Source organism: Sciurus carolinensis, chromosome 7 (genome assembly GCF_902686445.1).
Source record: "Sciurus carolinensis chromosome 7, mSciCar1.2, whole genome shotgun sequence".
NCBI classification, from domain to species: Eukaryota; Metazoa; Chordata; class Mammalia; order Rodentia; family Sciuridae; genus Sciurus; species Sciurus carolinensis.
In genome coordinates, this window is record NC_062219.1 from 35,359,236 (window position 1) to 35,375,152 (window position 15,917).

The following is a 15,917-nucleotide window of genomic DNA, read 5'->3' on the forward strand; positions in this document are numbered from 1 at the left end:
AGAGGGAGAGAGGGAAAGAGAAAGTTTTTAACTACAAATTTTATTCTCTAAAGATATATATCTATTTAGATTATTTGTGGATGAGTTTGGTAGTTTGTGATTTTTAAAGAATTTGTTCATTTTATTCAAATTGTTGAATTATTGGCATAAAATTATGTACAATATTTTCTTAATATATTTTATTAGCTACAGAGGTTTTAATAATTTCACCTCTTTCTTTTGTGAGATTCCTCTTTGGTAACTGTTCTGAGTTTTCTGATATCAATCTGTCTGGATAATTATCAACTTATTGATCCTCCATTGCACCCTTGCCTCTTCATCTGGTGACAAGACTGATCCCTGACTGAAGATTATTTACTGAGAAACATCCCCACTACTATTTTCAATTTTGGAATATTTCTTACTTTTTGCTTCCAGGCAGTTTCTCTTTCCTGCGTTTTAGGAAGCCAGTGATTTTTTTCCTGTATCTTTGGGTCAACCATTCCTGGCTAAAATACAAGGAAACAGATGACATATTTAGGAGTAAAGGTAATAGAGGAGAAACACTCTAAGAAAAGACAAAGAGGCAGAACTTTTTGATGTGTAGATGGGCTATAGTTTATGGGGAGGACAGTTTGGAGAAATAAAGATATTAGGTGGGTCTAGTTTCTAGAAGGTTTGAATGTCAGACTAAGGAATCTGGGCAATGAACAATTCAGAGCTCTTAAAAATTTCAGAGTAGGAGAATACAATCAAAGTTCCAGTCCAGAAGATGAATTGGGCAAGTGTCTGGGAAAGAAGGAGGCTTCATTTGGCTATTATAATAGCATAGGCCAGAAAGACAAGAGCAATAAACTCAGACAAGACCTGGGGAATTGAAAAGTTTGGATTTGAGAGACAGTCCTTAATGTTTCCAGGCACACTCCAAAATATTAAAATAAATTGTTGATGGCACACAACTGTCAGTTATAAGCAATCTGCCAATAATCCAGGTTTAAAAGACAGGCTTTTCATAGGATAAGGGGATGGAAACACTAACATCTCATGGATGAACAGAACTGTTTCGACTCATTGGAATTTGGAGAGACCTTCCTCCAACATTGCTTAGTAAGTCACTGAAGCACATCAACAGAATCAAGACAGGTGATGAAGCAGCATTTTCCAAACTAATTATACTTCATACATATTCATAAACATCACATCTGAATTTCTGAGCTGTGTCTACAGCATATGCGAAATATAAATGAGATTCTTAGAGTTGCAAGATATTTTTTTTTGTTTTTTAGAGGTTATAGTTTCATAAATAAGTCTTTAGTACTCTGTGTGTATATATATGCATAAATATGTATACATATAAATTTTACATCTATTATGTCAAGCAAAATAGAATTTATTATTATAGTATGTAAGTTTCTGTATGTATCATTAGCTCATACTTATGTAGGAAAATGTGAAATAATTTAAGACAGTGGAAAAGAGGAAAAATGAAATGACAAAATCTCTAAAGATTTAATGGAGGGTTTGTCAATTGCATTTTGATATGTGTAAATTTTCTTCTTCCTACTATTTGTTCAATATTCACAGTGGCTCTTATTAACGCATAACATCACTGATTAATTGATGAATAAATTTATTAATTTACCCAATGGAAATTTTTAGATGTTTCAACCACCACAGTAAACTCTTGAGTATTCAAAATGAAAGACTATTCTTTCGCTGAGAGAACTGGAGTGGCGTGGAAACTCCAGTGGAAAAGTCATTTTCAAAGAAAAATGACCATTACCAGTATGAGAGCAGAGAAATTTCAAAGTGTTTGGCTGTTCAGAGATTCTATTATGAGATGGGGATGTGCAGTGGAGGATTGAAAGTAAGTTACAGTTTAGTGGGCTGATATACCTGCATCCAGTGACTTACTTTCTAAACAAGCAAGTTTAAATGTTGTTTATACTGCTTTCTACTTTTATAATGTTCCTTGTATAACTTCTTTATTAGAGATAAATTATCTAAGTTCATTGTAAGAGTTAGCTTTAAGAAGAGATGTAAAATATTCGTTTATGTTTTGTTTTTAAGGAAAGTAGTAACAGATAATTCATCGGCATGGTTATTACATATTCCGTTATTCTCTCTTTATAAAATAACTTATTTCAGAAGACAAGTTTCCACACATTTCCAGAGTGGGTTAATGTACCAAGATAATGTTAACTAAATGACTTTAAATTTAGATTTTGCAATAAAGAGAACTTCAAAATATGTAAGGTTGGTGATTAGCTGCAATGTGTTTGTGTAAAGTATGTATTAGAGGAAATTTACATTTTAGTGTATAGACTACTATTAAAAATCATAAGAATGTTCTTACTATAATAAATTCTCAAAGGCAGGGTGAAGTCTAGTACTATATGCATTTTAAAAGATAATTTTTGACAATATTTTAAAAATGTATTTGTGATGCTAATTGATATACTCAGTTTTTCAAAATAGTTATGCAAAAATTACCCATTTGTACAAAAGTTATTTGCATAGGACAATATGCAGAAAAACAATAATATTATAAAAATAATTTTGAGGGACTATGTGGGATATGGTAATTATCTGTGGGATTACACCCAATTTTACATTTCCTTCCTCTTGTCGGTGTTTCTTGTTTTTAGGTAATGGACACGAACTTCTTTGGTAAAATAATTGTAAAGATCATATAGAGTTTTAAAATTAGGAAATTACTGTATCAATTTTGATGGCTTTTTAAGAAAATCTAAATATATTTAAGTTCTATGGGTTACTAAACTAGAATAGGGAGTCAAGAAACCACCCAAAGAGATGGCCTTGGCCAGAAATCTCTTGAAACACTATAGAATTCTGGTATTAAATAGTACATCCTAGGCCTGTAGAAGGATTAGATGAGTCTGTGGAAGACTGAAAGCAACTGAGCACACAAAGAAAACTCAGAGACAAAATAAGAAATCCCTGAAACTACTCATGAGAATTCGGAATTTGTGAATTTGTGACTGAATTTTTGGTTTGATGTAAAAACTAAGAAAAATATTCAAAGTAAGATCTAAAAATATGTATGGTTTTTCCCAATTACAGTATAATAGTTATAACTACACCAGCACCTTTGGGGCCACTAACCTGTTGCAAGGAGACAGGGACTGGGCTGGCGAATGGACACTAGAAGATGGGTGGCCGGATACTCCAGGGGCCTTGATTTTGCAAAAGGACCACGAGGAAGGTTAGTAGAGTTTTCTCCCCGGTATCAAACTGAATGAGCAATCTCACCTCCTGATCATTCCATCTATTGGCGAAATCCTAACTAGTAGTTAGAATAGTACCAAGAACATTGCTGCTCTGAAGAAAATCAGTTCAAACTTAATGTTGCTTTAAAGCATCATCCCATTGTTTTTGACTGATGACAAAACCTTTTGATTTTAAACATTTTAAACCCTGAAAGTTTAAATCTAATGTTTAATCTGATGTTAAAGTTTAACATCTAATGTTGGGTCATAAAATAAAATTTGTTCTCTACTTTCAATAGATTGTTATTTAATTATCGACTTAAATGAGTCCAGCAGGTACAAAGAAAATTACTTAAGTCCAGAAAGCTTAATGAGTACTATTTTCATACTGATTCATTATTTTTCTGCACAAGTTAGATCCTGATTGATTTTTTTGTATTTACTATTATGGGAATCATTTAGTTCTCAGAAAGATGACTTGCTGATGAAGAAGGAAAAATGCTCACCGGTTTTGATGACAGATTTGACTGTCATATCACTTATGGCTTTATATCATTTTCCCATTAGCATCACACTGATGTACAATGTTAATTCCAATAATTACAGATATTAATTAGAAGTTAAAATCACTGTGTGAGTAACTGCTATGTAATAGTTGACAGAATAAAATGCAAGGTATATGTGAGTAAGAGAAATTGGCAGACACCATAGTTTATGGGAACTCTGAATGCAATAGGTATCCTTCTAATATTTCCACTGTATTTTGTATTAAAAAACCCTCAAATTTTACTAGTACTTTTATAAAAATCAAATTTAAATAAGATATATGGAAGAGAATATGTGACTATATTTTTAATCAAATGCTCTTTATAAATGCCTTAATGTACAGTCGTACTATTATAAGATTCAGTGTTTTACTTTAGGATTTACTGACCAACAGTAGTGGCATCAAAAGAATCTTGCTAAATATTCAAAAAGTAATAATAAAGTAGAAGAAGAAATTATTAGGAAAAAGAATAATATTAAAGGAAATAATGAAGGAAAAAGTAAAAATAGGAAGGGAAAATAATGCAAAATAAAAGATAAAAGTAGGAAAAGCATTGCTTTTTATTATCAAGACAAGTAATAAAAACATAAATGATTATTACTAGTCTGAGGATAGGAAAGAATTCTATCCAACTCTCATTACCCTGTATATTTCATAATGCTATTGACACATTAATTATAATGGATACAAAGTTAAAGAGAAAATTGCAAATGTGATCATGTTTAACACCTCATATTAATAAGCAATTCTTAAGCACCTATTATATACCATAAACTCCATTGATGAAAGGTAAGAAATTATGTAATTGGAGATTGAATGTTAAGTCACATAAAAATTAAATTCTAAAGTTGCAAGATACAAAATCAGGATACAGAAACCAGTAGTGTTTCTTTCCAATGGAATACCAGCCAGCCATTAAAAATAAGGAAATCCTGCCATATATGACAACATGGATGAACACAAAGGATATTATGTTAGGTCAGACACAGAAAGACAAATACTGCATGATCTCCCCAGTATGTGCAATCTAAAGAGTTGATCTCATAGAAGTAGAGAGTAGACTGGTGGTTACCAGAGGTGAAGGTAGTCACTGTTGGTGGTGAGGGTTGGTTGGAGAGATGTTGGTCAAGGACCTATAATTACAGTTATATATGGGGAATAAATCCATCCATGATACAGCAAGGTGTCTGAAGTTTAGGAGGATACACTGTATTCTTGAAAAAAATGTGGAGAGTGGATGCTATGTGCTTGTACCACAAAAATGATAACTCTGTGAAGTAATGCATCTATTACTTAACTAGATTTAACCATTACACATTGTATGTATACCTCAAGAAATCAGACCAGAGACCCTGCATCTTATAGAAGAAAAAGTAGGTCCAAATCTTCAACAGGTCGGCTTAGGATCAGACTTCCTTAACAGTACTCCCATAGCACAAGAAATAAAAGCAAGAATCAATAACTGGGATAGATTCAGACTAAAAAGCTTTCTCTCAGCAAAGGAAACTATCAGCAATGTGAAGAGAGAGCCTACAGAGTGGGAGAAAATTTTTGCCACTCATACTTCAGATAGAGCACTAATTCCCAGAATATATAAAGAACTCAAAAAACTCTACACGAAGAATACAAAAAACCCAATCAACAAATGGACTAAGGATATGAACAGACGCTTCACAGAAGATCTACAAGCAATCAACAGATACAGGAAAAAATGTTCAACATCTCTAGTAATAAGAGAAATGCAAATCAAAACTACCCTAAGATTCCATCTCACCCCAATTAGAATGGCGATTATCAAGAACACAAGCAACAATAGGTGTTGGAGAGGATGTGGGGAGAAAGGTACACTCATACATTGCTGGTGGGGTTGCAAATTAGTGCAGCCGCTCTGGAAAACAGTGTGGAGATTCCTTAGAAAACTTGGAATGGAACCACCATTTGACCCAGATATCCCACTCCTTGGCCTATATTCAAAGGACTTAAAATCAGCATACTACAAAGATGCAACCAGGTCAATGTTCATAGCTGCTCAATTCACAATAGCCAGATTGTGGAACCAACCTAGATGCCCTTCAATAGATGAATGGATAAAGAAACTGTGGTATATATATACAATGGAATATTATTCTGCCATGAAGAATGATAAAATTATGGCATTTGCAGGCAAATGGATGAAATTGGAGAATATCATGCTAAGTGAGATAAGCCAATCTCAAACAACCAAAGGACAAATGATCTCGCTGATAAGTGGATGATGACACATAATGGGGGGTGGGAGGGGGCAAGAATGGAGGAAGGAGGGACTGTATAGAGGGAAAAGAGGGGTGGGAGGGGTGGGGGGGAAGGAAAAAATATCAGAATGAATCAAACAGTATTACCCTATGTAAATGTATGATTACACAAATGGTATGCCTCTACTTTGTGTACAGAGAAACAAGATGTATCCCATTTGTTTATAATAAAAATAAATAAAAAAAGAAATTATGTAGTGATAAAAACAGTATGTTATCTGTCAATTAAATTTTTTAAACTGGTGTTTCTCTACACTAACAACAAACTCAAAATGTATAAAAAAGAAATCAATATAAATCCAATTTATATTAGGGACAAAAGGAATGAGAACTACTTAGCAATAAGTTTAATTAATAAAGGAAAGACCTAATGCTGAAAAATATAAAACATTGATAACAGAAATCAAGAAAAACACAAATAAATGGAAAGATATCCTGACTTCATGGGTTGGGAGAATTAATATTGTAAAAATGTCCATATCATACAAAGTAATTCACTGATTCAAAGCACTCCCTATCAAGACTCCAAAGACACTTTTCACAGAAGTAGGAAAGACAATTCTAAAATCCATATGGAAATACAAAATACCTCAAATGACCAAAGAAATCCTCAACAAAGCAGTGCATTATACTTCATGGTCTCAAAGTATACTATGAAGCTGTAGTAATCATAAAGCAAGGCACTGACATAAAATCAGATATGCAGACTAATGGAATAAAATGGAAAACTTACAGTCAATGGATTTTTGACAAAGGGGCCAAGAACACACCATGAGGGAAGGACAGACTCTTTTGTAAATGATGTTGACATACTCAATAGCTATATGCAAAACAGTGAAATTAGGCTTTATCTCACATCATATAAAAATCAATTCAAAATAGATTTGCTATGGCTCAGATGCAGTTTGTCCTCCAAAGGTTCATGTCTTAGAAGCTTGGTCTTCAGCGTAGTGATGTTAAGAGTTGACTGGACCTTCAAGAGGTGGGACTTATTAGGAAGTAATGACATCACTGATAATGCTACCTGAAGAAGCAATTCATGTATTTCTTACGGGATCTTGGTAAAGTATTACAAGAACGTTGTCATAAAAGAATAAGGCTGGTCCCTCATCAGCCCCTCTGGCTTCCTGTTTCACTGTGTGATAATTCCCTCTCACACGTGCTCCTACCAAGACACCGTCAGCCTGATGTGATGGAGCCAAGCCAGTCTGATGAGGATCAGAAATACAATCAATGACACAACTCAAACTTGGACGTCAGCCTCCAAAGTTGTGAGCTAAATAAACCTCTTTTCTTTATACATGACTCAGTCTTGGGCATTTACTTCTGTAGAGCAAAGGAAACAATCAACACAATGAAGAGGCAGAAAATACTTGCAAACTATACATCTAATACGGGCAGTGTTAATATCCAAAATATATAAGAAATTTTGAAAAATGGGCAAAGGACCTGAATAAACATTTCTTAAAAGAGGGCATATTCATATCCAGCAGCGACATGAAAAAATGCTCAACATCACTAATCATCAGGAAATGCAAACCAAAACCATGTGATACCACCTCACACCTGTTAGAACTGCTGTTATCCAAAAGACATGCTATGCATTATATACCATAAATATATACAATTTTGTCAATTAAGAATAAATTAAAATTAAGTTCCAGACTCTAAGAACTGCATTTACTATAGGAATTATGCCACTGGAGGAACCAGCACAGTCTGCACAGTGTCCCTTGAGAAGGTACTCTGTTAGCCGACAGCTCACTACCTGTTTAAATGTGCTCAATTTGGTGACAGATCTCCTAATTCCTAAATTCTGACTGGTTAACTGCTTCTCTCAACTCGATGAGGAGATTCAAGCATACTACTTGAACCTAATTCTGATTAATTTTTAAAAAATCCTACATGACATCTACTTTGAAACAGATGTTCGGACACCATCTCAAATTAGATAAGGAAAGGCAGGAATTTTATTTTCTCTTTGAAATTTTCTTCACTGTTCAACTTCTCTCTATCTTGTGGTGATGTAAATATTTTATCAATTGTGTTAGTTTGGATTATCAGCCATTCTAGAGGTTTAGCATTAGTGTTTGGAGATAGGAGGGTACATTGTGCATTTAGTGATCACTTATTGAATTCCAGGTGATATGAAAATCACCCAACACCATGTGCACAATAGTGAATGAGTGAAATACTCAGGATCATTTTTGGTTATTCATGCTTCTTTTGACTGGAGAATCTATTGTCAGTTCAGATTTTAATTCTGGATACATTCACTTCTGGGAAAAGGGAAGAATAACTTAACGGAACATCACAGCCACGAGGCAGTGCAAATAGAGCTAAGGGTGCTGCTCACCAGGCTGTGTGGCCTGGTACCTGCTACCAAACAGAGATGCCTCTTCTAACTCACCCAATGATTGCATGGACTATCAGAGCCCCCAAACGTACTTTTCCCACAGAGGAGGTAAATTATACACTAAGAGAACAAGGAGTTCCTTGAAAATAAAGATTATTTAATCTACAATATGAATTCTAAACAAAGGTCTCATCATTTTCAGCAGATAGTACCAAAAGACTTGGTAATGCGTAGTGACTTTGCAGGAGAGATCAGTGGGGAATACAACTGTTTGTTGGGGGCTGTGCCAGCCAGAACGACACCTGATCACGTCGGCGGTGGGGAGGTTGATTGACATAAGCACACTTAGGTGATTTATCACTGGCCGTATTCAGTTAAGTCCACAAGCACAACGCTGCACAGGTGTTCCCCAGCGGGCCTGCTTGGACCTGCTCGTTTTGACTCTTGCCATGATAGGGCAGTTGGCTCCTCGCCTGATCGCAATTGGTGTGGCCCCGCCCTCCGCCTCCTGGAGGGAATATAAGCGGGTGGTGGGTGGGGGCGCCACAGTAAGGAGCAGCAATAAGAGCAGCAGCTAGCAGAAAGAAGCGAAGAGAAGCCACTAGCAGAAAGGAAGAAGAAAAGGCAGCAAGCAGATAGAAGCAGCTTGCAGACAGAAGCAGCAGGCAGCGGGGGAAAGCAGATCACAGAGTGGAGAATTGAGAACACACCTCTAGATCACAGATAGGTAGATCGCAGTACGTGGGACGCATCACTAAGAAGCACCTCAGACACACCCTTAGTTCACAGGATGCAGGACGCACCTTTAAGAAGCGCAGAACTAAGAAGATATAGATCTCTGAAAGTGTAGTCTCTCTTAAGCAAAGTCTCTCTTTCTCTCTTATGCAAAGTCTCTCTCTCTCTCTCTCTCTATCTCTCTCTCTCTAAGAAAAGCCTTTCTTCCTCAATACCCGTGGATTTGGCACCACAAGGAGCCAGTGACAACTATTACACAATAAAAAGAAGTAGATCAAAGGAAGTGTCCAACCTCCATAGAGGAATCTTTCCTTTGTAGGTGGACACCCTTCCCTCATCACACCTATGTGGCTCTTTAGATATTTACTGCTCCTCAATCTACTGCAGTTACTGTGCCTACACGTGGCATGGTAGGGTAGAAGGCAGGAAGGAGGTACAAAGACTCTGGAGCAGGCCAGGCCTCAGAAACAGCTGGTAAGGTTGAGGATGAATCAGTCAAGAGAAGAAAAGCACATAATCCAATATAGATATTTATTTTATGAACAGAATATCCTCTTCTTCTTGCCCAGAGGTACAGAAAACCAAACATCAACTTCCCCTGCTGAAACACAAACACACACAAAAATGGGAAACCTTTTTTTTAGCAAATTGAATGGTTTAAGAAAAGACTTCATTGTTCCTTGGGACAATTACAGTTACAGATGGAATGTAAATATTACTGACTAGGACAATCTGAAAATAAAAGGGGTAGAAGTTGAGGGGAGGAAGAAAGAAAGGGAGTGAGAGGGAAAGAAGAGGACACAAGTAACTTCATCTTGTATATGTGAAATCCATATTTATGGAACAAGAGATAAAACTCCAAGTGTATTTACATCAGTTCAGAAGAAACATGAAGGATGGTGATGCCCATCTATTGGGACATGGCTGGGAGAACAGAGTGATATGACAAGCTCTAAGTGAACCTTTCATTCACCATAGCAAAGACAGCCCTCCACATTAACGAATCCATGACGCATGATAATGATATTACTAAGAGAGAAAGAAAAGAAATATTTGAAAGATTTCAAAATGGTTGCTCTCGGGTGCGTGACCTTAGAAGCAAAAAAGTTAGTTCAGGAGATTGTTGATTGAAATCATCAGTCTCTTTTTAAAATATGTAAGTAACTAAAACACGCATGCACCATGAATTTAAAAATGAAAGAAATTTAGGGACTCATTGGTATAGAGGATGAAGATCTTGTTTCCTTTCCAGACTCATTGTAGACCTAGTTTCCTCATTTTTTTTTTTTTTTTTTTTTGCCTTAGGGTTGGGTTGATCTTGCAGAATTAATTTCCTATCTCTTCTTATTTTCATTTAAATCAAAACGTTTATCATGGAAACAAGTTAAGCATACCCATAAGAACAGACATTACTGCAGACACCTGTACTGTCATCCTCCATATCTGATAAATAGCAACTTTCTGCTGTATTTGTCTAGACCTTAAAAATGTGCATGTTTGGATTTAATTTGATAGTATCTTACCATCCTGCATTGTTATTTAAATGATTGGTCCACAGTTTTTCTTTTCAATACAATTCCCTATGGAATTTTACCATCAAGATCATATACTAGCCTCATAAAACAAGCTGGGGACTGTTTCCTTGTTTTCTGTTCTTTGGAATGTTTTGCATAATGAGTCCTTGGCATTTTGGTAGGTTTTGTGATTTATTTTTGGTAGGCAAATTATTAACTACTGATTTGATTCATTTGATGATTGCAGTTCTACTTAGGCTTACTATTTTTTTTTTTGAGTCCATTTTAATCTAGACTTATTGTCCACTGCATCTAACTATGCAAATTCATTTGAATAAAGTTGCTCCTATACTCTAGCATATTCATATTTTTAAAAAATCTGCACTGTACCTACAGGTGTGGTCCCTTTTTCATTCCTAGTGCTGTTTGTATGTGTGAGCTCTCTTTGCTTTATTGTTCTTGCCTTCTCTGTTTATTTGCCTGTTTATTCTACAAATCAGCTTTCTGTTTTGTCAATTCTAATGCTTTTTTCTACACTACTAATTTTTGATTTTATTTCTTCTGTCATACTTTTTAACTTTACTTTTTAAAAATAACTTCCTTCTCTTGTCCTCTTCCTCTACTTCCTCCCCCTCCTCCTTCTTTTCTTCTTCCTTCTACACTTTTTTTTTTCTTTTTGGTACTGGGCAACTGAACCCAGAGACACTTTACCACTGAGCTACATCCCCATCTCTTCTCAGTTTTCATTTTGAGTCAGGGTCTCACCAAGTTGTTCAGAGTCTTACTTTGTTATGGAGATTGGCCTCAAACTTGTGATCCTCCTGCCTCAGCCTCCCAACTTGCTGGGATTACAGGAATGCACCCCCATGCCTGGTTTAAAACTTCTGAAACAGAAACCTTCATAACTAATTTCAGTTCTTATCCTTTCCTAATATCTGTATTTGAAACTATACATTTTCCTGGAGGTGCCACCTTATTTGCCACCCATACATTTATTAAATTATATTTTCATTCTGTAATTTAAACATTTTAAAATTTACTCCTGAATCACTTTTAAGTGTTTTTTATTTTAAAATTCATTTTTGGCCATTATTTTACATGAGTTTTTAATTCCACTGTGTTGTGATCACAGAATATAGACTCGGAGCCATTGGATCCTTAGCCTTTGCTGATCCTTCTGTTCCAGTTCCTGGTCCTTTGGTATTTTTTATTATGTTTTTTATGTGAGGAGAAGTTTATCTTTTGGGGCATGTAGAATTAGTTATCTAATTGTTATAGAATTCTGTAAGGCCATGAAATCATCTGGTTTTTGGTATTCTTCAAATCTATATCTTTTTATGTGCTATCAATTTGTAAGAGATATAGGAAAATCTCTCACTGTAGATATATCCATTTTCTCATTCTGATGTGTTTGTCTTGTTTATTATTATGGCTTGTTATTATGACTTTGAAGTTTTACAACTTTAAAATCTTCCTGATATCTAGTTCTTTCTATTATGTCATGATGACTCTCTTTATTTCTAATATCTCCTTTTTAAAGATATAAAGCCCACTTGACTGTTATTTATAGAGGTATACCAGCTTTCTTCTTATGAGTTTCCCTGATGTGTATCTTTTCTCATCCCTTCAATTTCCACCCTTCTGTACTGTCACAGCTCAGCGGTATTTCGTATAAGTCATATATAACCTTTGTCAAATTTTATGACCCAATATGAAAATTGTGGCTACCCAATTGGCAATTTTAGTCTATTTGTGTTTTATCAGGAAGACAAACAGAAACAGAGACAGTTGGAGCTCATCAAATATCCTCTGTGCCTTCTAGCACTCCCAGCCTCCCTTCCAGTTATGTGGGGGCACATGGCTTCTCTGGTCAATGGCCTGGGATCAGATGTGGGCCAGGCCATACAAGCCAACATGTTAATAGCCAGCATGTCTCTTCCTTCTTTCCCTTTCTCTGCCAGGACAATCTTGGAGGCTATGCAGTGTGTTGTAACTGACTACAAGATAGACAAGAGTTGTATGACACACTTTGGGTTGTTACGTGAGACACAAACTTAAATTGTGTCCAGCCTCTGAAATTTCAGGAGTTATTTCTTGTGGTAATGAGTGAGAATTATCTTGACTTCTATATTTGGATTTAATTCTATCATATTTTATATTTATAATGATGTGTTTGTTTTTCTATTTTTTGCCTTGTATGGAATTGATTGAAAATGTTCCTTCTCTTTACACATTGTTCTTCTTTCTGCTTATATGAAATTAATTATAGGTGTCTTCTTGTCTAGACTATTATACCCAGTTTGTGGTCAAACATTACTAAGCTAGATGCTGCCAGGAAGGCATTTTTCAGAAGTGATTAATCCAAGTTTTCAATACTGCAAATATTTCAATAAAATTGACACAGGTGTATTAAATAGGTTGGAAATTATAATCTAGAGCTTATACATATTACACATATTGTATTATAATATACTTTTTATTATATAATTTCATATATTATATAATTATACCAGCTTTCTTCTTACAAGTTTCATGTATTATATAATTATATTATATATCATATACTATAAGTTTTTACAGATGCTCTGTATCTGGGACAATGGGACAAAATGGGTTGAACACTTAAGTCAGTAGGTTTTAAATAAGTGATTTACTCTCCACAGTGAGGGTGGTCTTGAGAAAAAACACTGAGGAAAAAGAAATTCTGTCTGCAGACTGCCTTTGGCCTCGAAATTGTAACATTAACTCTTTCCTAGGTCTCTAGCCTGGTAGCCTGGCCTGAGGAGTTTTGTTAGGAACTACAATTACATGAGCCAATTCTTTTCAATGTACATTTCTTTGTATATATCCAGCCATGTGCCACATAGCAACACTTTGGTCAAGGGGAGAGTGCATATACAATGGTTGTCCCATACGGTTACATCAGCAGTAATGTCATAGCCATCTTTGCCCACATGAGTATACTCCATGATGCTTGCAAATCAAGGGAATTACATAATACCACACTTTTCAGAATGCTAAGAGATGCGTGCCTGTGGGCACCAGTTCTGTTTCTAAGGAACTCTAATACTATTTATTATTTTCATTCTTCTAGAATAATCCTCAACATCTAGTACACATAATTTGATAAACACAAACTTTTTACTCTCCTCCCCCAAACTGAATGAACTTAAACTCTTTTAACTGGCCACCTGCCTCATTTTCCAAGTAATTAGTCTTTTGAATTTAATTGTTTTGTTTTTTAATTTTATGTATTAGTAATTATCACCATGATCTTAACAATGCTGACCTAAATTTTTATACATGTACTATTTTTTGTTCACATTTTCCTCTTTAATCCCCATGTTCTTTGGTTTTGTTGACATTTCCTTTGCAGTATATTTTGTAGTAGTTCAGTGAATGAAATGTGTTTTGTGGCAGGTCAGTGAAGGTAGTTTATTTAGTGGGAGTTAAATACTTCCTATCATTCCCCTCACTGATCTGCCACATAAGAGTAAATTTTTAAAAATCCATTTTATTCCTTAGACGCTTGATCCTGAAGTGAAAAATAAACAAATGTAAAAACCCCTTTTGTGTTTTCTATGGAGTTTTACTCATATTAGAAAATGAACACTGGGAAGTTTCCTACGACCAGTTCATACATTTATGAGGATGCAAGTGTCAACACTTTAAACTTACTTAACTTTTAGGTGTATTCTTTCTGTATAATATTTTTTTCTAGGTTTTCTTCTCCTCTCTTCATCTAAAGCTTACATCTTGCTTACGCTGCACTGTATTATCTATTACTGTGCCTAAGACAAAACATATTATTTCAAATTGCCCTCCTTTTCTTTGGTGTTTTATATTCTTCTTCTTCAAAATGCCTGGGAAAGACCCTACCCAAAGTTTTTGTTTTTTTTTAGAATCATGCCTCCCAAGAAATATGGGTTATTGTGACAAGAGAGAAAATCTTAATTTGGGGAATACATAGGAAGATCACATTCTGCACCAGGCTTGAAGTCATGTAGTGGTTAATTGCAGTGGTGTACAGATCAAACTCCAGTACTGAGTGTGCCTATGAAGATCTTTCTGGATGAGAGTAAAACAAATGGCCCTTTCTGATGTGACTGTATATCATCTAGTCACTGAAGCCTTCAATGGGACAAAACCTGGAGAAAGGAGGAATCCAGTTCCTTCTTTCCTGTATTGTAGACTGAACTGTAACATCTCACTTCATCTTCTCTAACCCCCAGACTGGGATTTACACCATTGGCTCCTTTGATTCTCAAGACTTTGAATTAGAACTGAATTATACTCCTGACTTTGCTGGCTCTCCAGCTGGCCAAGTGTGGGACTTCTCAGTGTCCAGAATCATGCGAGCTAATTGCTCTATCTATCTATCTATCTATCTATCTATCTATCTATCTGTCAGTCTATCTATCATCATCATCATCTCTTACCAGGTATGGTTCTCTGAAGGACTCTAACACAGGTAGTATAAATTCTTAGTTTCTTGTACTTGTTCCCAGGAAAGATCTAGCTAAACACTGAGATGAGTTGAAAAATGGAATTCAGGACTAGAGGATATTAAGAAACACCATGGATGGGTGTGTGTGAGAAAGACATATGGAAATAGACAGAGACAGAGACAGGAAGTTTCAGACAATGATAGTGGCCATGAGGTGAAGAAGGAGCCAGTCGTGCTGGTGCATGTCTATAATTCCAGCGACTCTGGATCCTAAGGCAGGAGGACCACAGGTCAAGTCCAGCCTCAGCAACTTAGCAAGGCTCTAAGCAACTTAGTGAGACTCTGCCTCAAAATAAAAATAAAAAAGGGCTGGGGAGGTAACTCAGTGATAAAGTACCCATGGATTCAACCCCCAGCTACTCCACCCCCCAAAAAAGAAGGAACAAAGAAAGAGGAAATCATCAGTTGACAGGCGTGTCACTATTATGAATAAGAAATAAATAGGACATATGGCGTTAGTTGAGTTTATTCCAGAGAAAACAAAAATGGTGGTATGTTTTCATTATGATCATAAAATAACATCTCTAAGATTGTGGTAATTATCTCTAATATCTCTGAGACTTGAGAAAATATTTTCGTTCCATATTAAATGTTGATCCATTTCTTTTAACACCAGGATATTTCATAACACCATATTTCATTCATAATCAAATATTCACTCAGGCTCTCTCCAGCACATTTCTGATACATGTGGAGATTTTGTATGAATGATAGTTCTGAACAATTTTAGCTGACTGCATGCTTCCTAAGTAATGTCT

At 35.5% G+C, this 15,917-nt stretch overlaps 1 protein-coding gene across 7 annotated transcripts in view; it reads right to left on the reverse strand.

Moving 5' to 3' along the window:
* Positions 1-15,917, reverse strand: part of Lama2 (laminin subunit alpha 2) — a 582,198-nt gene that overhangs the window by 96,987 nt on the left and 469,294 nt on the right. The window lies entirely within an intron of this gene.